This window comes from Armigeres subalbatus, chromosome 2, assembly GCF_024139115.2.
Source record: "Armigeres subalbatus isolate Guangzhou_Male chromosome 2, GZ_Asu_2, whole genome shotgun sequence".
Classification (NCBI taxonomy): Eukaryota; Metazoa; Arthropoda; class Insecta; order Diptera; family Culicidae; genus Armigeres; species Armigeres subalbatus.
In genome coordinates, this window is record NC_085140.1 from 33581926 (window position 1) to 33609485 (window position 27560).

Consider the following 27560-nt stretch of genomic DNA (forward strand, 5'->3'; position numbering starts at 1 on the left):
AATTTTTTAATATCATTTTCATTGGCACCATAGTGGGGCTACAAAAGTGGTCTTGTTCTCTAGTAGCAAGACCTTCCTTTCCTACATAATCGTCTAATTGCAATTTTTGCTTTTAAAAGTACTGATTTATTAATATTTTGTAGAACATTACCGAAAATAACGTGATCATATCAAGCTTATGTACATATTTTAGTTGACAAACGACAACAAAGTTTTCTTTAATTGAAAGAAAAACCATAATCCTTCCTTACCTTATTTTGAAGATATTCACCCGGTGCAAACCATGAACATAATCCGCGCAAATGGTGCCAGTAATTATTCTCCACTAAGTATCAACTTGAAGAAAGGTTTCTATTTCATCCGCTGCATCACTCGCTTTCTTCCAAAAAAAACACTAACTCCCTTTGTTTCGAATTAATCACTTGAATTTAACTTTGGTGTTGTTTTCCACCAGCTGAGGATTCTCACCCTTTTGAAAACATTCTTCACAATCACTTTGAAGCACTGGCAAGGGGTCAGCTTACGGTGGCGACAGTCAACCGCCTCTCGTTTTCCCTCCCTGCGTTGTCAAACTACGCAAATATTCCACGACGGAGAAAAGAAAATTACTGGTATTGGGTCTTCCACGGTTCGTTTCGTTCCAAGAAGGGTTAAAGGATTTTCCGCTCCACTTTCCTTTTCCTTTGGGTCGTTCGGTTTTTTTTTCGACGCACCGTCTCGAAGAGGTGTGTTGATTCAAGCTTTAATCCTCTTAGGGGTTAGAGCATTTTTCTTCCTTTGCTTATTTCCGATGCACATACAAACACACACACAAACAAACCGAGATTTGCTTCAATCTTGTTTGGTTTAACTATCATTTGCAACACTTGCATGGAGGCTTGAATGGCGAAATATGGGTTATGTCAACTCTGGTACATTCAACGCCCGATCCGGAGCAATCCGTTAGCAAGAGAGATATTTTCTACAAACACCGACACTGTGTTGAAACTGAGTTGTTTGTCTTCCGAAACGGGGGATTAGTTCCGTGATGGCTTTGTTCCGGTAGATGCTGCAAAGCGTAACCGATGCTGACACCAATAGGTTCTTCTTACGTGCTCACTTCACTTGGATTCAAGGCCTTTCAATTACCAGCCGGGCACTTACACCAAGCAACTAGTTTCACTTCCAACCATATCTGTACCTGGTCGGAAAATTCGTCTCCCTCTCGCTTCTTTTGTGCTGACAACAGCCTTTTTGATTGGTGTTTTAATCAACCAGAACACGATCAAATACACTTTCTTCGGTCTGATCACTTAACAGCTATATGGCTTCAACCTTCTCATTGTGTTGTTTCTAATCCACGAAAAAGCACGTAGCCTCAGGCGAATACCATCGAAAGTAGAACTGCTGACAGACAACAGCCCATTTCATCGAACACCACCTGAATCCCAAATTGATTTCGCTTCGTTGCCTTCCTGTCTTCGCTAATATTCATCCGTCTGGACTTTTTCTTTGCCCCACACGCACTTTGCTCACTCGATATGTTACTCAAGTAGTTCACCAAACTCTTTTCGATACGCACAAAATGTATGCTAATTTGCTTCACTGGGCTGTTCTACACATCAATATTCAGGCGAAATTCTCCTTAGTGAAACGCGATAATCCCCCCTCAGAAGAGCTTCCGCAATGCCTCCGCAAGTAAAAGTCACACTCGGAGACGTTCGGGAAACGCGCACACATACCAACCCACAACGAACTCTGCATGGGTCCGACCCCGGGAGGCAAAAAGAAACTTCCTCCTCAGAAACAACAACCGACCAGTAAAAAAAGAAACGGGAACTTCAACGCACTTCGCGACTATCATCCAGCGACGAACCCGTTGCTCACTAACACGCGCGCGCGAACTTATTTCCACACCAGTTTTTTTTTATCCACTCGTCTGAGTTATTGCAGTTGTTCTTGCTTTCGCCCGCGACGAGCCACTGGCCTTTCTCCTCGGGAACGGGAAGTCGAGAATCCGCGGTTTTCCACACACACGTACTCGGTGCCCGCTCGATCGACGTCACACACAAGATCTCACCGCAGCGACGGTCTACGAACGAATGCTGAGCCAACGGTTGCTTGGCACTGTTGCGGCGATCCGCAGTTCGCGATCGGGTTGAGAAGGTGACGACGACGGATCAACAGCACCGACGAAACCGTACCCACAGGTGAGAGCGTGGCGGAGCAACCAAGAGAGTGGAACACTTTTCTTTCTTAGGCGATCGCAGAAGCCTACCGACGAGCATGGACAGCACGATTTTGGCTAGGTTTCTTTTACTATTCTTAAACCTGGAAAAAGTAATATGTTTTGAGAATTGCCATTCCAACCAATGCTTGTCATTCGGGCGTGTAGGATAGATGAATCAGCGCTTTTTCCAAATACAGTAATTGAAAACCCTCTCTACACTCAACCAGCGACTGTTAGGTTTTCTAGCAATTCTGTATAAGAACCTACCAAAAGCTGTATATGAACTGGGCATATTATTTAGTATTTTTTACAATCTAGTACCGTTTTGCCTCAAATCCCGAACATGACTCATATTCGGAACACTTGCGTTTTAGCGCCCTAAAACTAAAATTTTCATTGCTTTTCCACACTGAGGATCAAGATCACAAACAAGCTCAAGCTTTTGTGGAGAAAATTACACGAATACAATCAAAACAACCGTTTAAAAGCGAGTGTTCGAAATATGAGTCATGTTCGTAATTTGAGTCAAAACGGTAATCTATTCGGCGTAATTCACATCAAATTGTAAATTAGGGCTTTTTTCACCAATGAAAGTTTTATATTTACGAAGTTACCGTGGTCTGTTGCAACAGAAAGGTTATCAAACTCAATGGTTCAGATAAAGGATTTGAATCATATCTCCATCAAGACGGAAGCAACACAAAATCGCACTCTAATTTTGCTGTGATCATTAAAGAAGAGTTTGTGAATAATATAAATCTACTACGTCCAGCTTGTAGGTACAGTACAAAGCTTCCGCAGCTTCAAAGCTACAAATACAAACTTGTTAGAAAATAGTCAATTATTATTATTGTTGCAGATAAAGATCCAAAGAAGCACAGGCTCAAAATGTAAAATTTGTTTTCGTGGGATCCTGCACTGTACTGTTTCGTTGAGTACTGATGGTTTCTTAGGAAGCTGATACAATCGATTTAAAGATGAAACCAACCAATGAAAATACTGCGTCTTCAAAATCAATCAAAACTTGGCGGTCTCAAAAACTATTATTATATTTTATTCTAAAAAGTACTAATATTTCCCTTGTATGACAAGTGAAAACATTCCACTAAAAAGCTCAAAATAATTTTCCTTACCAATATTTGTTTTATTCAATTAAATAAATGCTAAGACGCATTTATTACTTACTATTAGTATAGAAAATAGTAATGAACTCATTACACATAAAAAATCACCCTAATGTAAAGTAAAGAAAATTTGAAATTGGAAACAAGCAAGTCTTCTCCGTGGGCAATTTGGAGATTTTTTTCGAAGTTGAAATCTTTGCGAAAAAGTACTGGAATTTATCACAGAATGATGACCAACACATGTTACATAAAAGTTTTGCTTAGGTTTTATTTTATCCAGCTTCTCACGCTCGATAAAGGCTTACTATATTTATGACATTTTCTTGGATGATGAGAAGCGAAAAAATGCCTGAGAGATCAGCTCTTAGTTAACGTCAAAAACTACAACAAAATAATGCCAATAAATCACGCTCTCCTAACAACTGACACAGTATCTACCGGTCACTAATTGAAAATTGTGTTTATGCTTCAACTAATCCTTTTTAAAGTGATTCCCTTTTCACTGTTAGTTTGTTATATATAAAGTTTTATCAGATTGTGCAGCTCTACATTCATCGATGAAATTCGGCGGATACAGAATCTTTTCGTCTACATTATCTCGACTGTACTATTTATCCAAAACACATCAACCATTTCTATGCATATTCAGTTTATTTTTACACTAAATTGTGTACCTAAAACACTATTCTAAAGATTGATTTCGAAGATTGAATCGCGGCATCAATCATGCATGCTGAGATTGGAAAAAATAGGATTTTAAACGATCATGAAAACTGGGATGAAACATAAAAGTCTTCTCCATTCAGCTTGGTCCATGGCTGCACTTCGCCAACCACGCAGTCTGCGGAGGGTCCGCAAATCGTCCTCCACCTGATCGATCCACCTTGCCCGCTGTGCACCTCGCCTTCTTGTTCCCGTCGGATCATTGTAGAGAGCCATTTTCACCGGATTACTGTCCGACATTCTGGCTACGTGCCTGGCCCACCGGCCCAGTCTTCCGATTTTGGCGGTGTGAACGATGGATGGTTCTCCCAACAGCTGATGCAACTGGTAAATCATTCGCTTCCTCCACGTACGCCATCTGCACCCCACCATAGATGGTACGCAACACTTTCCTTTCGAAAACTCCAAGTGCGCGTTGGTCCTCCACGAGCATCGTCCAGGTCTCGTGTCCGTAAAGGTCTAATGAGCGTTTTGCAGATTGTCAATTTGGTACGGCGGCGAACTCTATTCGATCGGAGCGTCTTGCGGAGTCCAAAGTACGTATGATTTCCAGCCACTATGCGTCTCTGCATTCCTCTGCTGGTATCTTTTCCGGCAGTCATCAGTGAGAACAAGTACACAAATTCTTCTACCACCTCGATTTCGTCACCACCGATGCAAACTCGCGGTGGGTGGCTCACATTGTCTTCTCTTGAACCTCTTCATATCATGTACTTCGTCTTCGACGTGTTGATGACTAGTCCGATCCGCTTGGCTTCCTTTTTCAGTCTGATGTAGGCTTCCTCCATCTTCTCAAAGTTACGTGCCATAATATCTATGTCGTCGGCGAAGCCAAATAGCTGGACGGACTTATTGAAAATTGTACAACTCGTGTTAATCCCTGCTCTTCGTATTACACCTTCCAAAGCGATGTTGAATAGCAAACACGAAAGACCATCACCTTGCCGTAACCCTCTGCGGGTTTCGAAGGGACACGAGAATGCCCCTGAAACTCGAACTAGGCACATAACCCGATCCATCGTCGCTTTGATCAACCGTGTCAGTTTATCCGGAAATCCGTGTTCGTGCATTAGCTGCCATTGCTAGTCCCGATCGATTGTATCATATGCGGCTTTGAAGTCGATGAATAGATGATGTGTGGGCACGTTGTATTCGCGGTATTTCTGCAGTACTTGGCGAATGGCGAACACCTGGTCCGTTGTGGAGCGTTCGCCCATAAAACCCGCCTGGTACTGCATAAAATTTGTACCTTGTAGGCGGCGTTCAGCAATGTGATGGCGCGGAAGTTGCTACAATCCAGCTTATCGCCCTTTTTGTAGATGGGACACACGACACCTTCCATCCACTCCTGCGGCAAAACTTCCTCCTCCCAAATCTTGGTAATGACCCAATGCAGCGCTCTAGCCAGTGCCTCACCACCGTGTTTAAATAGCTCTCCTGGTAGTTGGTCAACCCCAGGGGCTTTGTTGTTCTTCAGCCGGCCAATCTCCTCCTGGATTTCTTGGAGATCTGGAGCCGGTTAAATTATGCTGTTCGGAGGATGGCTTTCTCAGTCTGAAGTATCAAAACGATGGTTTAGTTACTTGCCCGACGTTTCGGCCGATGGGTTGTGGCCTTTTTCAAGGGTCGCTAAAACATGTAATTACATTTAACATATAACATGAATACTAGGGCAGTTCAAATTTCAAAAATGTTCGAAAATTCCAACTCCCATATGTCTATTAGCATCATTTTGATAATATAGGAGTCCTGGCAAAATGCCAGGCAATTCGGTGGCCATTTAGGGGTGGCGCGAAGTCAATTTATGTTTATATGGAAATTTGTATGGGAAAAACTTAAAATTTATTCAAGTCTCCCTACAACTGTCAAATCGTGATGAATTCAAGTAAACATCCCCAACCTCCCTTTTTGGAATCTATATAAATGAGACCTCCGGATAACACATTAGTTATGAGTGGATTGGATGGTTCTATTGACAGTGTGAATATGGGATAAATGGCTAAAATGGTGTAATTAGCCTCAACGTAGCAGTGGAAATATAAATCAAAATTAATGAGTTACCCACTGATTGAGCTCAAATAGATCCCAAAAATGGAGGTTGGGGATGTTTATTTGAGTTCATCACGATTTGACAGTTGTAGGGAGACTTGAATAAATTTTAAGTTTTTCCCATACAAATTTCCATATAAACATAAATTGACTTCGCGCCACCCCTAAATGGCCACCGAATTGCCTGAAATTTTGCCAGGACTCCTATATTATCAAAATGATGTTAATGGACATATGGGAGTTGGAAATTTCGAACATTTTTAAAATGTGAACTGCCCTAATGAATACATATAACATAAAACATAAATGTTGTACTCACTATAGTCTATCGTCTATCGTAAATTATTGTTAACCACGTTCGATCAGTGGTAGATAGGGTGCTTTTCATGCTTGCCTGAATATTGAGTTAATTTGTGATTACAATTTGAAATGTGTGGTAAATTATGTAACTTACTATTTGTAATTTTTTTTTTTTTTTTTTTGTATTTTTTTTTTTTTTTTAATAAGTTACATAATTTACCACACATTTCAAATTGTAATCACAAATTAACTCAATATTCAGGCAAGCATGAAAAGCACCCTATCTACCACTGATCGAACGTGGTTAACAATAATTTACGATAGACGATAGACTATAGTGAGTTCAACATTTATGTTTTATGTTATATGTATTCATGTTATATGTTAAATGTAATTACATGTTTTAGCGACCCTTGAAAAAGGCCATAACCCATCGACCGAAACGTCGGGCAAGTAACTAAACCATCGTTTTGATACTTCAGACTGAGAAAGCCATCCTCCGAACAGTACATCCCATCCAGTCGAAAAACACCCTTTCAATTCCAAAGGTAAAATTATGTCCTGCGCGCGTTCCCCCAGGTCCATCACCATACCGCCATCTTCGTCTGCCACATCGCCATTCAGGTGCTCTTCGTAGTGCTGCCGCCACCTTTGGATCACCTCACGCTCGTTCGTAAAAAGGTTCCCGTTTATGTCCTTACACATATCAGGCTGTGGCACGTGGCCCTTACGTGAACGGTTTAACTTCTCATAGAACTTTCGTGTGTTATTAGCACGGTACAGTTGCTCCGTCTCTTCACGGTCTCGATCTTCCTGCTGACGCTTTTTCCTCCGGAAAATCGAGTTTTGTCTGTTCCGCGCCTGTTTATATGGTGCCTCGTTCGCCCTCGTGCGGTGTTGCAGCAATCTCGCCCATGCTGCATTCTTCTCTTCTACTAACTTCTCACATTCGCCGTCATACCAGTCGTTTCTCTGATTCGGGGCACCGTGCCAAGTGCAGCGGTTGCGGTGCTACCAATGGCGGATCGAGCCATAGGCGCAGCGTCTCTCCAGCCCAGGCATTGAAAAAAATCAGTTCGTGAGTAAAAATCGGTCCATTTTAGGTTTATTTGATGATCAATAGAATGGTAGGCGTTGAGCAATCTGACTCACTGAATAATGACATTCATCGCCCAGAAACTATTTGATCATCATCGCTCATTATCCAAAACTTGCTGAGTGAAGAAAATCACCTACGGAAATGAAGTGAACAATTCTGAAAGTGTACGGGAAATACGGTTTTCAGGTTTTGAATAAATTGTAATCATTAATAAAGAGCATTTATACCAAATGGGATTTTGCTTGCTCATGGTTTTCTGCATGATTGATAATATTGATCAGAGTGATTAAGGCTTCCTTTCTGAATCAAACAATTCACGAAATACGGATTCAACTTTTTATTTATATAAAGTTATCGATGATACTGCATCCATATAGAATATCAGTTTAGAATGAAATATATCAATCGGCTTTTGTTTTTCGAATATGAATTTGCTCCCACAATTCCCTGTTGCGGGATACGAGCCAGTATAGAAACAAAATAAAGCGTGCATAGAAACACATAAACAAGCAATTATTAAAGTACACTCTATAATGTATAAAGATGTAGGTTTAATTTTCAACGAAATTCGTCATTAGGGAAACCTCAAAATAAATCGAAGCATTTTGAAAAAGCTATTTCGGTTAAGCTGAGTGGAAATGTTTACGAGCATGTTGCGAAATAAAATTTATCATGGCTGCTCCAGGAAAATCCTACCCAGTAATTACGTAACAATCCAGTGGTACTTAGGTATGAAGGTGACACTGAGTCGATCGCCTTTCAACAAGAAACTACTATGTAAATCAACATTATCTTTACACACCCTAGGGTATAATGACCTATAGTAGACCCTACAGCCATATTTGCATTATTACAACATAATATAAATATTTTTCTATGAAATCCCGAAACGGAACATGAAAATCCGTTGAAGTGTCGACTATAGGGAAGCAATTTCCTATTACGGACCCCTAGGGGGTCTACTTTATGGCAAATTCAGTCAAACTTTGAAAAGTTAATTTCAACGAATAACGTCGTGTATTTAAGTGTTTAATGTATGTATCGTGAATGAGAGATGCAGAATTTGATATTAGATATCATCCGAATTTAATACAGGAAGAGCGAAATTCCGCTACTAGGGGGTCCACTGTTGGGAATTTTACCATAGTTACGGTAGATATACTGATGCTAATAGCAATTGGATTATTAGCACTGATTTGAGTAAATAAATTTATCTTAGATTCTTTGTATTTCAGAAATATTTTTATTTTGCTTGTCGGTATTTATGATATTAGGTATTGTAGGTAGTTCTTAGACATATAATAACACAACGAAAAAAGTTATGGATCTTCGAACGCAAGTTTCAGTGCACTATTAATCAATTCCGAATTGGTTCGTACTTGCATGACGTTTTCCATGTGTTTGGATGATAGTTGACTCCTCTGTTTCGTTAATATCAAATTGAAAAAACTAAAATCTCTTTCAAACGATTGTATTGCCGGAATTGCCAGAATAGTATCTGCAATTTTCCACAACAAGGGATTCTCATACTTTGCTATCATCCAGTATTGACGCACATCGAAATGCTCATCGTCCGGGTCTTGTTGAGGCGTGAATTGCACATCACGTATTTTGTTTTCTATGGTACTATTTATCGGCGACTTCACTGCGCTCGGGCCATATTTCTTGTCAAGAAAATCGCGCAGGCTTAACTTTTTATTTTCAGTAGTGAACTGGGAGTTTTCTGCAGATCTATCAACGTTTTCTACACTATCATTCCGACTGATGCGAGAGGAGAGTTGTACTAAAAAATCCTGAAAGTATATGGATTTTCCAATGAAAATGGTAAATATGTGATAAAATATGAGGAGAGATGGGTTTTGAAAGAACACCCCCCCTCCTATTATCGTCACAACTTTTATTTTACTCGGACGTATTACAACCGAATGTGCAAATCTTGAAAGCATTTGGGTGCAATGTTATCAAATTATTTATGTTGTGGAAGAGAAGGGGAGGTGCTCCCCATGGGGTCATTTTCCTACCACAATTTGTTCTTTCTCAGCGGGTGTAAAAATTTTCGACCCAGCGTAATTAAATCTTGGATCTAGATATAATGCAGCTCGTAAAGCATGGCTTTCCAGCAGAATCTTGTCACGTTTCTCAAACGATGTCATGAGGGATTGCTTGAAAACGTTGACATCGTCTAACATGCTAACAAGGCAAATCGCCTTCTGCCAGTGATAATAAAATTCGCTGAGGGAACAATCTTTTTTCTGGATGATAATTGTCGCTTCGTAAATTGGTTCGAACGCTTCTACACAATTTTCAATGAAATGCCAGTATTGAGTGAGATCTGTAAAAAGCAATGCAAACATATGTTGTTAGATGAATTTAGTATATCTATTGAAATTGAAATTTACCTGATTCTTTGTACTGGGAACCAAGATTGATGAAAAATTCTTTTTGCTCCAGAAAATCCCGTAGCATTACATAATTAGTATTCCACCTAGTTTTCACTGGTATATGAGGAAGCTTTACACCCTTCGTTATTTCGAAAATACGTTTAAATTCGCCACATCTTAGTTTTTTGGCGAGTTTAGCGATTCCTTTTAGAGGTTCATCGAAAGCTTTACATACTTCGTTAACTACAAGTTGTAAAGTATGTGCATCGCATCGCACACATAACGCGCCGTTTTCTATAACAACTTTCTCTAAGTTTTCCATAAGATTGTTCGTAGCATAATCAATAGCTTCCAGTTCGTCTGGATCAACTGTCATTTCATTTATAATTTCATCGTCAGGTAGTTCACCATCTTCATGAAAAAAATCCTTGGATACACATTCGTTCATCGATTTGATCATCTTGATCATGTTCGCTCCATTATCGACTGTTACGGAAAAGATTTGCGACTTTTGGATACCGTATTCCGTAGTGAGCTTGAACACTTCTTTGCAAAGATTTTCGCCAGTATGCCGCTAAAAAAGCTCAATAACGCCTAAAAATGAAGCAATTATAGAACCAAATTTTATATCAATTGAAATATAAGTACCTAGAGTGCGTTTTTCCAATTTACCATCCAACATATACTGGCAGTTCACACCGAGAACGCTCCGGTACAGTTTTGAAGCTGCATCAACCTTCAGGCAAATGAATTTTTCAGAAACTTCGGAGCGAATAATTTTCTTGATGTTTTGAGCTGTATTGTTCACAAAATCTCTGATGTTGTGGCTGTTCACTACAACACCCAGAGCATTGGATATCGGATTTATGATATCCCGAAACCCACTCCACATCATCGAAGTGAAAGGGAGACAGTGAATCGTCACCAGTTTGACCAACGCTCCAATAAACGTAGCTTTGCTAATTGCTACCGATACTATTGGATCACTTCGTTTTTTCTTCTCCGGTGGGTGGTCTTCAGGAACTGGATCTCCGAGCTTCATTAAATTGTATTCTCGAGGGTGAAGGGCTTTGAAATGGCGAACAAAGTTTGAGGTATTGAAAGTACATTGTACATACGAACAATTATTAACTCCACATTTTGTGCCTTGATTTGGGATTTCAACTGTTGCTGTTCTTAGAACCGCTTCTCGGCGGCAAACCGATTTTCGTGACATTTTGAAAACTACGCACCAATCACTTTTATTTGATTTGCCGTTATGGGCAAGCTCACTTGGATTCAATCGGCTGATCTTTCCAACTCATTGTTTATCATAGCAACGAGCATCACTGATCAATGATGGGAGGCTAGTTGAGTGGACACGTTCGTTCACAAATCGTGGATACTATGATCACGGGAGGTCAATGCTCATTGCGCTCACTCAGATCTTCAATGCCTGCTCCAGCCATCTTCAAGAGACGCTGCGCCTAGCTGCTCTTCCGTTGGGAGTGCCACTTCCAGCTGCTGCGCGTATTCTTGGGCTAGTCTACCGTCTTGTAGCCGCCCAATATTAAGCCGCGGCGTCCGACTTCGACGCGTGTTGTACACCGTCGAGAGTTTTGAGCGCAGGCATACTGCAACGAAGTAGTGGTCGGATTCAATATTCGCACTGCGGTAAGTGCGGACGTTCGTGATGTCGGAGAAGAATTTACCGTCGATTAGAACGTGGTCGATTTGGTTTAGATGTAGACTAAATAAATAAAATGAATGTGGGGCGCCCTGAGACGCAAGGGGGTTCCTGAGAAAATCATCGGCCTCATCGAAGCGCAGTACGAGGCCTTTTCATGTAAAGTGCTGCACAATGGGGTCCTGTCCGACCCTATCCGGGTCGTAGCTGGTGTGAGGCAAGGATGTATTCTATCACCGTTACTGTTCCTCATCGTAATCGACGAGATTCTGGTAGATGCGATTGACCGTGAACCAAACCGCGGGCTGTTATGGTAGGAGCATGGAGCACCTAAACGACTTCGAATTGGATGATGACGTTGCATTCCTCGCGCAACGGCGCTCTGATATGCAGAGTAAGCTCAACGACCTTGCCGAGCGATCCTCCTCGGCAGGTTTAGTCATCAACGTCAACAAAACCAAATCACTTGTCATAAGACGAGGTTGTACAATCCCATTGAATTCCACCACTTAATTGTATCTTGACAGATACGTATTTCGACCTCAACAGTAACAGTGTCTCGTACTTGACTCGACTTTACGACCAAGTACGAGACACTGAAGACGGCCTCGACTCGACTCGACTTTACGACCAAGTACGAGACACTGAAGACGGCCTTACTGTTGAGGTCGAAATACGTATCTGTCAAGATACAATTAAGTGGTGGAATTCAATGGGATTGTACTAACTCGTCTTATGACAAGTGAAGACATTCCACTAAAAAGCTCAAAATAATATTCTTAACAAAACCAAATCGTTGGATATAAACACGGTGACTGCTTCCAGTTTCACAGTAGCCGGGCAACCAGTGGAGAATGTTGAAAGCTTCCAATATCTTGGTAGCCAAATGGCGTTAGACGTCGGTACCAAGATCGACATAGGCGCACGGATCAAGAAAGCAAGGACTACGTTTGCGAGTTTAAGAAATATCTGGAAAAACAGGCAGATAAGTGAACGCACCAAAATACGAATTTTCGACTCTAACGTGAAATCTGTGCTGTTATACGCTAGCGAAACATGATGTGTATCAGTGGAGAACACTCAACGGCTGCAAGTGTTCATCAACAGATGCCTGCGGTATATAATTCGGGCCTGGTGGCCTCACAACTGGATCTCAACAGAAATTCGGGATCGGAAGTGGGGCTGGGTCGGCCACACTCTACGTAGGGGCGGAAACGAAATCTGTAAACAAGCATTAGACTGGAACCCAGCGGGACATCGCAGCACAGGCAGGAATAGAGGCTCATGGCGGCGAAGCCTCAATAAAGAAATAAAAGAAGTCGACCGAAATCTAACCAGGCAACAGGTTAAAGCGATAGCTGGGCAACGCTCAAGATAGAGATCTTTCAAGTCGGCCGTTTGCACCAGCGGAGGTGTAAAGGATCCATAAGTAAGTTTTCTTCAACATCGCTTTTTTACGCGGTGCGAGAAGCGACACGAAAAAAACTTAATGTAATTTAATGCATATATTTGTTTTAGTTTTTAAAAGCTCGTTCAAATATGGTTTGAAGATCGAAATGGTCTGTGCTCAAGGACTGACGTTAATATTTCCCGTACGCCATAAAATTTCTGCTCTGAGTTAAACATTGTTGATGACTTACAGAATCCACCCGTTTGATGTAAATCATGTCAAATCAAGTCAACCTCGTGAGGAACTTCAAATTCAAAATTAAACAGATGTTTAACGATAAAAAGAACTTGCGATAAGATACCCATGCAACATTTTCTAAGAAGCACATCAAGAATGCAATGATGACGTTATGATGGAACCGCTACAACTTTCTGTTGTTAATTCCAACGAACATATAGGATGGAAAGAAGAGTTCGTTCCCACCATGGGTGGATCTTCCAGAGATCGCAGTCTGTGGCCTAATAGCTTAAATGGTTGGAGATTTCGCTGGGAAATTGGGAGCGTGATGCATGCATGCGCTCGAGAGTAAACCGGAGAGAGAACTCCGTGGGCCTGCGGAGCTTGCTTTCCTGGCCGATGAAGCCACCGCGAAGACGGCGACTTTGCGGCTTTACTTTGTGTGTTTGCATTACTGCAGCTGCTGCTGCTACCGGCTGTGAAGGGGAGTCGATGATCGAAACGGAACGTACGATCGTAAACGGTCACGGGACCCAATGGTGCTAGGGTTGATGAGATGATTGGTAACAGCCGGACTAAACTAGCCTCATTTTGATTGTTAGGCTTCTTATGACTTGAATATTCATTTTAATACTAATTCATTAAATTATTCATTATCTTTATTGTTCAAGAAAAAAAAAGAAAAATCCAATGTATACTGAAACGAAAATAAACAAGAGCTAGTACAATAAAATCATCAGAACAACCCCAACTTGCTGAAAAATTGGCTTCCCTAGCCTTGATGGTCATGCAGTAACAGCCATATAATAATAAATCGTTAACCCATTCACCAAGCTTGGACCCAGGTCGGCTACAACTTCTCCACGGGAACGAGTATCCAATTCATTCCCATTCCTGTCCAGCGAGAGAGTCGATAGCTTTTAAACTTGTTTTTCGACTCCCAACATGGAGCGAAAATGCAACATACCGCATATGCCGAAACATAAACAAGAGAGCGAAACCCGCTTCGCCTCTAAACTAGCGCAAGTCTCTCCAAGACGGCGGAACTTCGATGATGGTCGTACCGTGCATGCGCGCGCGCAACTTGATCGGATCGAGGAGATCCACTTTCCATTCTCCGGCAGGACTGAACCGATCGAACTGGCTGCAGCAGAAAGCTTACGCCCGGTCTGCCGTCACCTTTTCGGCCAGACTGGGAGAGTTCAACTCCAAAGAAGAAGAGAAACCTCAACCCGAGACAAGCCAAAGGCGCGCTGAGCTTGCGTTGTTTGTTGCATGCTTTTTTTTACACATCTTGTTTTATGATGGATGCGGTGCTGCGTTGAGCCACAGTATGCACCATTAAAGTACGAAAATTAACATTATCATGTACATGTTCAATTGTTTTTGCTATTTACTTCCAGTACATTTGAGAGGGTTAGAAGCAGAGGTCGAATTTGAGGCGAATGTAATAGAAAAGCTTCGCTTTTAGAGCTTTAGAGCAATTCATATAAGACAAAAGAAACAGAAGATATTGAAACCCTCTGTTCTTGTTCTCTTGAATGTCTGGAATTTCAAACTGAATCAAATTAAAATGATTCATAGATTTAAAGCAATATTTTTGTTTTGGATTACATTATTTTTTTTTTTGGAAATTGGATTATCTTCAGGGATTAAAGCAAGGTTCAGGATGTAATGTTAGATTGTTGTTTCAAATTGAAATTGGATTATCTTTCAGTTTTTTTTTATTTCTTTATTAACGTGACATTATCTTTCAGTTCTAGTCTGTTTTGAGATGACCCGTGCATTGATAATATATTTATTAAAAACTAGTTGGAGAACATCATATATCGCATGCTCTACTTATGTAAATAGTAACTACTTTTCAAGGGATTTAACCAAAAGAATCAATTAGGGTAAATGATGTATCTTGGACAAGCGCAGGACATTCATTAGAAAATATATCGAGATTGAATAGTATTAAACAATTGAAAACCACTAGGTTCATCCATATACATAACCTATGATTAGCCTTGTGTCTCCATTGCTCAATTTTTGAGTAAATTACGTTTACTAGGTGTAAACTGTGATATACTGCGAACTGAAACATTTTTTTTTTTGGACATCAAATATATAATTTGGACATGAAAAATGCATATATTTTGGACAGAGTCATTTTCTCCAAATTTAAAAATGGCCACCTACAGATCTCAATGGTATGACTTACCTACACGTATCCACATTCATTTAAAAGCATTTATTTGCTTAACTGACATAGATTAAACCAGAAATTAACATTGTTTCGCAATATTATCGATATCATTGAAAACAGCCTGAAAGTTGGCAATTAATGGTTCTTCCATGTACTATACATGGGGTGACCAATAAATGTCTGATGAATAAAAACATAACTTCATTTTGGTCACTCCTTTTTCATCCGTCTCAAGTGCATGTTAAGCGATTGGAATATGTTAGTATCTCAATTACAATCAAACTTTGGCCGCAGGACCTCAAGATTGCCGTTTGGACCAATTTAAACGTGTTTCAGGTGCATGTTACGAGGAGTCCTATAATGCATGTTCTCCTGCATACTGGCGTCCAGCAGGCACTTTGGTAGATAGCTTTACATTTTAGATAATTTTAAAGGTAAATAATAGTTGATTTGTGAATTCTCATCTGGAGCCGCTAGAGTTGCGGTAAAAGTATGCAATGATCATACTTTCGATAAAAATTTTCCTACACATTATCTAAAATTGATCGAAGACGCTCAGGCTTGTCCAAAATATGTACATGTCCAAAATATATCATTTACCCTATATCTTATCAAGAAAAGTCGAGTCAAGTACGAGACACTGAAGACGGCCTTACTGTTGAGGTCGAAATACGTATCTGTCAGGATACAATTAAGTGGTGGAATTCAATGGGATTGTTTAAACTCGTCTTATGACAGAAGAAAAATCTGTTTTATGAATATCGTACTGTTAAAATAAACGAATTTAAAATAAATTAACTTTTCAAATGACACATACTGTAAGCTCCACAACATGGCTTCGTGCTTCGAGATAACCACTGGAGAGCTTCGCTACGCTTCATGATGGTTTTATGAGTTTGCTCATCAATGGGTTCTGCTGGTTGAAACATAAAATACCAAAATTAAAGCTCCCGATCGCGTTTTTCCCAGTGCTTCGCCTGTGGTTCGTTTCGTACACGGCGATTCCGTGTTTTGACATGGGCTGACACATTTAGGTCCGCGCCCCAATCATTTCTCTCTTGCTCCCGTTAAGCATGAATAATTTCAACCGTTCAATTAATTCGAAACCCGCTGAAGCCGGCGTTGTAAAACTGTGCTGTTATTCAGATTGGATCAACTAATTCGAGCCAATTAGAGCTAGTTTTCGGGGAGGTCGGTTGGGTGGAGCAGAGCGCTTCGTTTAGCACATGTATAGCGCGTGCTCACATCAAATAAAACTAACCATTTGTCATAAAACTTTCGACAAACGACTGTGTTTCTCCTTGCGTTCCTTGGGTAGCCCCTTTACTTCTGGGTAAACAAATGCTCACAATGCAAACAATCTACCATTTGCAGCAGACCCGGACCCAGATCCAGAGACCAACATCGAATCGTCACCAAGCTCATGGACGGGCGGTGTTTACGAAGCATATGCATTGGCACGTTCCAAGCTGCATATGTGCAAACGGAAGAGCAGGGCCACAAGTCACACGATAGTATTTTAAATCAATTTGCCAGCCTGCACGAAATGTGTACTCCCTGGGGTGCGTGAAGGGAGGGGGCCGCACGAAAGCGGGAAAAGTAGGTATTAAAGTTTTTCCCCATTCGAACAACAATATTCAAAAGTACGATCCGGGCGTAACCAAGCCTCTGCGCATAAGCGAAGCCAGTAAGGGATAAGCCAGTAATTTGTTGGATGGTGAGAAAATAATTAAGATAGGATAAGTTATTTCAAATTAAACACTCTAAGTAGGTACGCAGTCGTACAAAGTACTTGTCCCGGTTATTGATTGTGGAGATATACAGTAATATCCCAATTTTATCACACCCCTGGTAAATTTTGAGGTGATAAAACAGGAAATGTGACACAATCCGAAAAAAAATCTTTTTTTTTTTAATTTTTTTCACAAGTATGAATCAGTTTGTTCAAAATACGTGAATGGTTCTTTCTTGTCCAAAAGGCTAACAAAGTCCTAGATATGTACTCAGTGATTAGCAACAGGCGGTTATTTCATCAAAATTAATTTTTGTTTGCGGTATTATTTACAAAAATAAAAAGAACGACTAAAATTTTCAGAATTTGTGGGGTGACAAGCCTGGACTATTGTATGAGAGTAGCATTACTTCCATCCATTACCACAGTCCACAGATAAATATTGATTTAGGACTAATGGAAGCAATGCACCCTCCAATAGTCCAGATCTGTCCTGGCCACGTCCTTGCGAATGCTGAGGAAGGGGGAGGATGGTTAGTCGGGCGCACCTACTTAAGAAAGATGCAGAGAGCTCTACGACCTCTCATAGGTGTCACGGGAGGTTTTTGAATTGTTAGTGTGGGAGGCTATAGCAGTAGGAATCGTTTTGGAAGAACGTGAAACACAGAATGAACTATGATATAAATGCAAAGTAGGAAAGCGACGAGCCTGGAATTGATCTGACGACCTCCGGCTTATAAAGCAGAAGCGCTAGCCACTAGACCACCTTATTCTTAAAGCTTTTCATACCACGAATTGTACATTTATGGTGAACTCAATGGAAGTTCTCTAAAAATGGAACACACTGGGGTCGCTTTTTACGCGACTTTTGTTACGCGGATTTTAAGATTTACGCGTTTTTTAGGCGGATTTTCCAAACAGTTTTTTTTTACGCTTTACGTTTTTTTCTAAAAGGTCAGAAAACAGAAAAATTTTAGACGGTTTTCAAAAAATATTAAAAGTCTTTTTCAAGGGAAAACACTTAGAATATTTTTTGGAAGAATGATGGTTTTAAAGATCATTTGTATATCTCGAGGCAATATGGGTGTCTATCAATCGAAATCGATGAATAGAATTCAAAAAACGATTTCTGACGCCATTTCGGAATCCAATATGGCGGACCAAAACTCAAGTATGAAACAGTTTTGTGGTGATCTTATCAATGAAACCATTGATGAACAGAATTCGAAAATCGATTTTTGACGTCATTTTCAAATTCAAGATGGCGGACTAAAATTCATGTTTGTAGCACTTTCGTGGTGATCTCAACAATGAAACCATGCTATATGGGTGACTATCAATTGAGATTGATAAACAGAATTAGAAAATCGATTGTTGATGCCATTTTGAAATTCAAGATGGCGGTTTAAAATTAAGGCTAATTTTTTTTAACTTTATTAAAGTGTTTTAATTAAGGCTAATGGCTTAATTTTGGTCCGATGAATTCGGAACAAACGCATCGAAATTCGCACCCGGAATTCGCCGGAATTGAGCTGATGTCGCACAGTACGCAGGTTGCTACCAATTCTGTCCTCTTGAATAAAGAAGTTCTTCATCTCCCAGACCTTTTATTGCATCAAGCTCTTCTCCTTATTGACGCCTAATACTTTAGGCCGCTCATTTCAACTATTTGCCATCTAGTCCTTTGTGCTGACGATTAGTCTCATCACATCTTCGTTAGCTGTTTTCATCTATTTTTATCTTCAACTAATATCTTCATTTCGCAATTCAAAATTTCTCTTTTTTTTATTTGCTCTTTCCCGCTCAGTCATAATAGCAATTAAGTCTTCATGGAAAACCACAATTGGTGGCACATTCGGTGATGCAGTATAGATGGGAAGTTGATAGACGATGCAATCTCTACGACTGGCTGTTGCTAATACGTGGTAGAATCGAGCAATTAAATCAAGTGATTAAATGAGACCATCCTCCATATTGTGAACAGAACCCCTGTTATCCAGTTTGTTCGAAAATTCAATGACAAGAATTTCAACACCACACACATTCGTTAGGGTATATTTGCAGCTAAGACTGACATCAATATTAAAACAGAATATGTATATGGGACAAACATACAGAATGATCAAACATTTATATTCGAACTTTTTTAACACCCTGTACACCAGCGGTTCTCAACCTTTTTCTGGGAAGGTACCCCTTCGAACTTTTGCATTTGTTAAGGTACCCCCTATTTTTTCGATGTAATTACAAAGGCGGACCGGAGAGCTAGTCTGAAATTTTCATTTCCGTGAAACTTTCCAATTCAAATTATGTTTACATGACTTTGCGGACTTTTGGAGCCTTCCGATAGTCTTTTCGAAATGAGGCTTCCAAGCCTCGTAAAAGGTGGCTTCTGAACATCTAGATATAACGCTACTCAGCCCAAAGAAAGGAGGCTTTCAAGCCTCCTAAAAAGAATTTCTAGCCAGTTTAAAGAAAGAATCTGACGCTTTAAGCTTCTTGAAAGGGCGTTCCTCAGCTTTGTAAAAGGAAGCTTCCAAGCCTCCCGAAAGGCGGCTTCTGAGGAGGCTTTCTAGCCTCTTGAAAGGAAACTTCCGAGTCTTTTAAAAGGAGGCTTCTGAGCGTCTTGAAAGGACGCATTTCAGCCTCTTGAAAAGTTGTTTCTCAGCATTTGGAAAGGGGGCTCCAAAGCCTTTTGAAACGATCTCCCGAGTCTCTTGAAAAGAAGCGTTTTTCAAGGAGGCTTCCGACCCTTTGGAAAGGAGGCTTCCGAGCCTTTTTCAAGGAGGCTCCCGAACCTCCTAAATGCAGGCCTCTTTTTGCCTTTTGAAAGAACGCTTCTCAGCCTTCAAAGACGAATTCCAAGCTTTTTGGAGGGAGGCTTTTGATCATCTTAAGAGTAGGCTTCCGAGCCTCGTGTAAAGAGACTTCCGAGCTTCGTGTAAGGAAGGCTTTTGAACGTCTTAGAAAGACGCATTTCGGCCTCTTGAATGATGCTTCTCAGCCTCTTGAAATACGAAGAGAGGCTTCCGATCCTCTTAGGAGGAGGATTCCAAGCCTCTCGAAAAGGATTCTGAGCGTCTTGAAAAAACGCATTTCAGCCTCTTAAAAGGAGGCTTCCAAGCCTTTTTGAACGAGTTCTCGAGCCTCTCGAAAGGAGGTTTCCAAGCCTCTTGAAAGAAGGCTTTTGAGACACTTGAAAGTAGGTCACCGAGCTTCTTAAAAGGAGGCCTCTGAGCGTCTTAAAAAAAAGGTTTTCAGCCTTTTAACCCTACGAAGCCTTATTAAAAGGGGCTTCGGATTCTTTTGAAAAAAGGCTCTTGGAAGATTGCTTTGGAATCTTTTTTTTCGGTGGTTCTAATCATCACATAAAACTGTATTTGGATTTTTCTTCACTTTTTTACAGACACATTACTTAAAACACTATATTCTAAAGTAATATAATCCAAAGCGAATCTGAGAATTTCTCCAGCGGATTTGTATTTTCCTCTTTTACGATCGTGAACGTTCATTCTTCTCCTTGTACTGGGCCAGCAGCGAAACGTTGGCCATCTACTCTACCTTGAAGTGAACTCCCGGAATATCACCGACGGGCGCCGTGGTACGAATGCGGTAATTTTCTTGCCGTTCTTGATGACCTGTAGTCGGACACATTTACGGATGACAAAGTTCGGCTGCTTGCCTTCGACACCAACCTTTCCGAGCACGATTCCCTTGGCGTGAAAGGCTCTGGCGAACGAGTTTGCGGGTGTTCATATAAGCCTTCGTGTATTCCTTGTCGGCCCATCGCTGGCCACGGCGGTGACGGATGTGCTTCCGAGCGGTACGGATTCCACGTGGTTTACCGATACCGTGTAAAGGCGTCTGAACCGAACGAACACTTGAATAGAAAAAGTCCTCTTGGAAGGAGGCTTACGAGCTACTTAGAAGAAGGCTTCCGATATACATAGAAGGAGCATTTCAAGACTCTTGCAATGAAGCTACTAAACTTCGAGGTTTTCTAATCTTAAGATTCTAGATTGTAGTTCAAAAGCATATTCTTAACATATTATTTAACATTTTGTCTCAATCAGGTAGATTACATTGTAGATTTTAAAACTCTATTCATAAGACGTTTTCTTTTTTTGATCTTTTGTTACTATGCTTTGATTTACTGATCGCCATGCATATTGTGTACAATGCAAAGTTTTAGAATATCAAACTATTCAAACTTCATCAGTAATTTTTCTTTGGAATTGTAATACACCCGCCATTACGCATTCTTGTCCGAGGTACCCCCAGGGGTACATGTACCCCAGGTTGAGAACCGCTGCTGTACACATTCTATTCTATGTACCACAAGGAGCATGCACCATATTTGAAACAGGTCGAAAAATTGCGTGAAAATCGCAAAAAAACAATTTTTGAAAGAAAGTCGTTTTTAACGCAGTTTTCGAAAACACGTAAAACACGCAAAAAATCGGTTTTCAGTGAAGTAATTTTTACTCGTATTTTTTACGCGGAACGTACTACTACTACTACTACTACTACTACTACTACTACTACTACTACTACTACTACTACTACTACTACTACTACTACTACTACTACTACTACTACTACTACTACTACTACTACTACTACTACTACTACTACTACTACTACTACTACTACTACTACTACTACTACTACTACTACTACTACTACTACTACTACTACTACTACCACTACTACTACTACTACTACTACTACTACTACTACTACTACTACTACTACTACTACTACTACTACTACTACTACTACTACTACTACTACTACTACTACTACTACTACTACTACTACTACTACTACTACTACTACTACTACTACTACTACTACTACTACTACTACTACTACTACTACTACTACTACTACTACTACTACTACTACTACTACTACTACTACTACTACTACTACTACTACTACTACTACTACTACTACTACTACTACTACTACTACTACTACTACTACTACTACTACTAGCGCAGCTATCAGTATCCAGCTTTTTTTGTGGACAGATCGCACAAACTTGTTCGTTATCAAGTTTTGGCACCCTAAACAAAAATTCCATCGGTTTTCAGTTCCGAGGATCAAGATTACAAATGAATTCAAGATCCTACGGAGAGGATTACACGAATAAAACCAAAATGGCCATTAAAAAGCAAGTGTTCGGAATCTATCTGAAGGAAATCTCGTAGAAAACTAAGAATGTCGGAAGTTCCTTCAGGAGTTCCTTTTGAAAATCCTTCAGGAATTCATTCAGAAATTCCCTCAGGAGTTTCTTTGAATTCTGTGAAATACTTTCTAGAACAATTTAAAAAATCTATTTTTCAGAGGCCTTAGGATTTTTCTAAAAGAAATCAAAGAAATAAATCGATGTGAAAATATTGAGCTGGTGTCTAAGGGGAATTTTGAAGGAACTCCTGGAAAAAATGTCGAAGGTAATACTGGAAGCTATTCCTGGAGTAATCATCAAAGGAATTTTAGGAGGAATTGTAGAATAAATAATGGTAAATTTTTTGAAAAGACTACTACCTGTGACTATTTTTGATGGAATTCCTGAAGAATTTCCAGATGGAATAATTTAAGAAGGAGTTCTGGTAGGAGTTCCTGAAGGAACTCCTGGAAAAACCTAAAAATTTGTACGGAAATTCTATTTGGAACTTCTACCTAAAATCCTTTAGGAATTGGTGTAAAAATGCGTTCAGGAACTTCTTATGGAAATATTCCGAAATATTTTAGGAATTCCTTCAAAATATTTCTCCAGAAATTACTTCTTCAGGTTTTTTAGATTCCTCCATGGATTCAAACGTGTTTTATTTTAAAGAATTGGTTCGGAACTTCTTTCTAGAACTCTTTTGGAAATTCGTATACGAACTGCTCCACAAAATCCTTCAGAAATTCTATCGGGAGCTCCTACAGAAATTTCCTTCAGGATTAATTTAAAAATAGTCTGATACACATTTGGAACTACAATACCAATGCTTCACTTGACATTGGCTGAATTAGACCTGAAATCAACCCGACATCAGTTCTGATTTGACAAAACCTTTGCCCAATATCGACTAGTTCGACATTTGTCCGACATTGAGCATGCTTAAAATCTAATTAACTCAATATATTCATTTTCAATAACCCGGGAGAATTCTGAGGATCTTGTTAACTGAAGAAAACAGTAACAACAATGCCTCTAGGTGATAAAATAAGACTCCATAAGATGATGCATCCCTACATGAATGATCATGACAATTTATTAAATTTTTTCGGAATAATTACCAAATTTTATTATCATTCATATGTAAAGAATTTAAGATTTCAAAATTTCTCATATAATTCCCTTTTAAAATTCGACCTTTTGTACATTTAACCCATTGTTCCTTTCGAAATATCGTCCCTTCGACCTTTTTACCTTCGATCTTTTGATACTTCGACTTTTTTATTCCTCCACTCTTAGTATCGTCGACCTTTTATTCGTCGACCTTTTTGTCTTTCGACCTTCTGTTCCAAAGATGCAATCAAGAGCTACGAGCTCGTCGTGTCTTATGAATATAATTTAGCTTAAAAAAGGAGGGCTCTCCTTAGCCTAGCGGTAAGATGCGCGGCTATAAAGCTAGACCATGCTGAGGGTGGCTAGGTTCGATTCCCGGTGCCGGTCTAGGCAATTTACTGATTGTAAATTGTCTCGACTTCCCTGGGCATAAAAGTATCATCGTGTTAGCCTCATAATATACGAATGCAAAAATGGTAACTTGGCTTAGAAACCTTGCGGTTAATAGCTGTGGAAGTGCTGAATGAATACTAAACAGCGAGGCGGCAATGTCCCAGTGGGGGATGTAATGCCAATAAGAAAAGAAAAAAGGTCTCTGAAAAATGGCAAAAATAAACCACCTTTTACGTTGGGCGGAACCTTGAGCGTATCCAACCTGGCATCCTGGCAAACACGAATGTGAATAAAATGAAAAAAAAACAGGTAAAATCAATGAGAAAATATCATTTAAAAAAGCAGCAATACTGCATTATTTTGTGAATATCAGACGTCCGTGTGCTGTAGCAAGACTGTCGTGGAGAGGTATTGAATGCAGTTACCTGCGTGAGAACCCTCGACTATCTCCTTGTTTGTAGGAGCTAGTTTGAACATTGGGCCGACTAGCCATCAGGATTCTGCGGCTAAACCGTATGAGATTTAGTTGTCTATTATTGGATAAATTCTCAGATCTAATTGCCAAGGAGGATTCCCCTTCTCGGCCACCCAAGGTGGCTAACGGGCAAGTCAGAGTAAACGCGACGTGCGATGCGACACGACACGGCAGTGCAATTTGACAGCCTGTTGTTAATGATTGTTATTCTTTTACGTGAGTCCCTCATCCTCATGCAATGGCGGGCAAAGAAAAGCTTTCAATTAATAAGGGAGGAAATGCTAAATTGAATACTTAGTTGAAAAGCAGGCCAACTGAAAACCGGTAACCGGTTGGAATGTAGAGTCATTGAATAAGAAGAAGAAGAAGAAGAAGAAACCCTTGATTTTATTAGTTGACATTAAAATCGTATTCGGGCTGCTTATGTACCGCACGAGTTCACGACCTCAGCAATTGACTGGTAACTGGCTATATTGTTAAGAAAATTATTTTGAGCTTTTTACTGGAATGTCTTCACTTGTCATAAGACGAGTTTGTACAATCGCATTGAATTCCACCACTTAATTGTATCTTGACAAATACGTATTTCGACCTCAACAGTAAGGCCGTCTTCAGTGTCTCGTACTTGACTCGACTTGACTTGACTAAGTCGAGTCAAGTACGAGACACTGAAGACGGCCTTACTGTTGAGGTCGAAATACGTATCTGTCAAGATACAATTAAGTGGTGGAATTCAATGCGATTGTACAAACTCGTCTCATGACAAGTGAACTGGCTATAGTTTATTGATTGAGGGAATTCCGATTATATTTGACCAAAAACTGGTGAGAGAGGGGTTCGTCGCTAATAAATTGTCTTTTTGGTTGAAATCACATGAATGTTTCATGTTCAAAGACGTTAGAATACAAAGCTATACCAAAAATCTGATAGGTTCATATTCTCATGAGTGCGCAAGAAAACATTGGCCTGCCATGCGGCAGGATTTCCGATAAGTCACTTGTGTCCTAAGTTGGTCAGTTATTACTAGTTTTCGAATAAATTCCAAAGTTTTCCGAACTTAAATTGAAACAAATCCCTTCTACTTTTGAGTTTAAATAATAGATTCAGATTTCTCCCGTTATTTCGATTATCAAATCCATACAAATGAAATAAAACAAAAGTACAGCACAAATTTGAAAACTAACAGCAAAATGTGATTAAATGGGTGTTGATACTTTTTAATCTGGAAAATTCTTAATTGACGTCGTCGAGAAGATCCGATCTTTAAAAATTGACCCATTTCTGCTCGGAATTCTGGATTGCGCCTAAGAATGATATTGTATTTAAAGAAGTAACAGCCAATGTAATCATGTAGGTTAGGACAAATAGTCGTAAGGCTCCTGCACTACGTAACGGAAGAAGCTAACCTTGAAGAATTTAAGTACGATTTGTATTCTATTAAATGTCTGATTATTTGGGGACCGATACTCTGTTCGTCTGTTCGCCATCGGGGAAAGTCTTACACCCGGATTGAAGTGTTCGGAAGGCCCAGTCGATATTATTTTTTTAAGCTTGAATATCAGCCGGTAAATTTGGTTTATAAGTTTGAGATCATGCTGCGAGATATTCCTGCCTACATTACCGAGCGTCCGATCAAAACAAACACGATTCTCTAGATGCAAGTGATAGTAAAACAGAAAATTTGAGAGAAACCATGTAAACAAGAAAGAATTTAATAGTAACCATCTGAATCGCTCGACAAAGGCTCTCATACCTTTAGGTGGATTAATCAGAATTTTGTATTCAAAAAACTCGGTGGGCTCGGATCAGTTCTTGCAAAATATCAATTTTTGATTCAGAACGGTAGACGGAAATGATTTATTCTTCAACCAGTGAAAACCCACAATGTTGTTTATAAGTACAGCTGAGAAGGGGAACGAAAAAAGTATTTCCTGGTAAGTTTATTGATGTACTATTTGGTCATAAAGCTGCCAGATGATTGTCGCAAGGTATCCAAAGGATCAAAGCAATAGCGCAAAAACGAAACTAGGATATATTTTTTCATGAACATGTACAACTGGAAGGAAACATTTTTCTTGTTTTCACTTTCTACCACATGTTTCGTACTGCCTTATCTTCAATGTTAAGTAGCCACAAAACCTCCTGTGACACATATGAGAGGTTGCACAAGTATTTGAATTTTTTAACTGATCTCCGCAGCATTTACGGACGTGGCAGGTGCTGAGATTAAATGGGATAGTACTAATATGACAAGTGAAGACATTGTAATTAAATGCTCAAAATTATTTTCTATATTACAAGAACTGTTTTATTTCTATCTAAGAGATAGTTATTAGTTTCAGAAATTCATACAGAAATTCAGTAGAGATACGAATGTTTAAAATTGAAGAATTAAATAATACACCGAAAATTATAATACCCCATCCCTTATTCCATCTACGCTCTTAACTAATTCCTAGCTACATGTACCCGCACAGGAAGGTATTACAGCTATAGCAGAAACCGCGACTGCATTTGAGCAAATTGCATCCGCACCCCGAACCGACCATTCATCATCCAACGCCATCGCCAACGCACAGCCTGCGTGCTCCCAAGCGTTTCGTGTGAATTTTAAATATTTTAATTAAACCCACTAAAAGTTTGCCAACATCAAAAGCGTAAAGAGAGCATTTCCACCTGGTCGAGTACAAACGTACGCGTTTCCTACCATCATCATCAGCACCGTATCGCACCCATTCACGCTCATTTACCTCTGCACTGCACCCGTGCAGCCACCTACCGTTTGACCATTTTCTCATGATTAGGACGATGTTCATCGGCTAACACCCGCCAGGACTTGGCCTTCGCACTGACTGCAGTAGAAATTCCGAAAAATCCAACAACCTCACCAGCCGCACCGAACGGGCCTTCAAACCGAATTACATTCAAACAGAACCTGCTACACAGTTGAACTACAGCAGTGCGCGAGGGTCGAAACATGCAGCCCAAGAGATAGAGAGAGCTGCCTTTGTATGTACAAAGATGCATCCAACGAAGCCCCCAGTCAGAAAACCTCAAAGTTTGGTGTGGATGTGCTCGGGAAATATCATCACCGGAATGGAGTAGGAAGTGAAATAGTTACCGTGAACGAACCTAAACTGGCGTGTGTTTAGTTTTGAGGCTTAAATTGGCACAGGGCCGCTCCGTTTGGTCTTCGTGGTTCGAGGGTAAACGGGCGCGGTAAGATATTTGTGTGCGATGAGTGAAGGCAAATAAATAGCGTGCGCTCGGTGTGTTAATGGAGGAAGATGACTGCCGAGGGAAGT

At 40.1% G+C, this 27560-nt stretch overlaps 1 protein-coding gene and 1 pseudogene across 2 annotated transcripts in view; both read right to left on the reverse strand.

Annotated features, from left to right (window-relative positions):
- Nucleotides 1-2063, reverse strand: part of LOC134218433 (uncharacterized) — a 914466-nt gene extending 912403 nt beyond the window's left edge. For both annotated transcript variants that reach the window (XM_062697419.1, XM_062697417.1), the window contains exon 1: nucleotides 252-2063. The gene's annotated coding sequence lies outside the window, so the exon portion shown is untranslated. The remainder of the gene's footprint in view (nucleotides 1-251) is intronic.
- An 18530-nt stretch (nucleotides 2064-20593) lies between these two features.
- Nucleotides 20594-27001, reverse strand: LOC134208899 (small ribosomal subunit protein uS12-like; annotated as a pseudogene).
- Nucleotides 27002-27560: the final 559 nt, after the last annotated feature.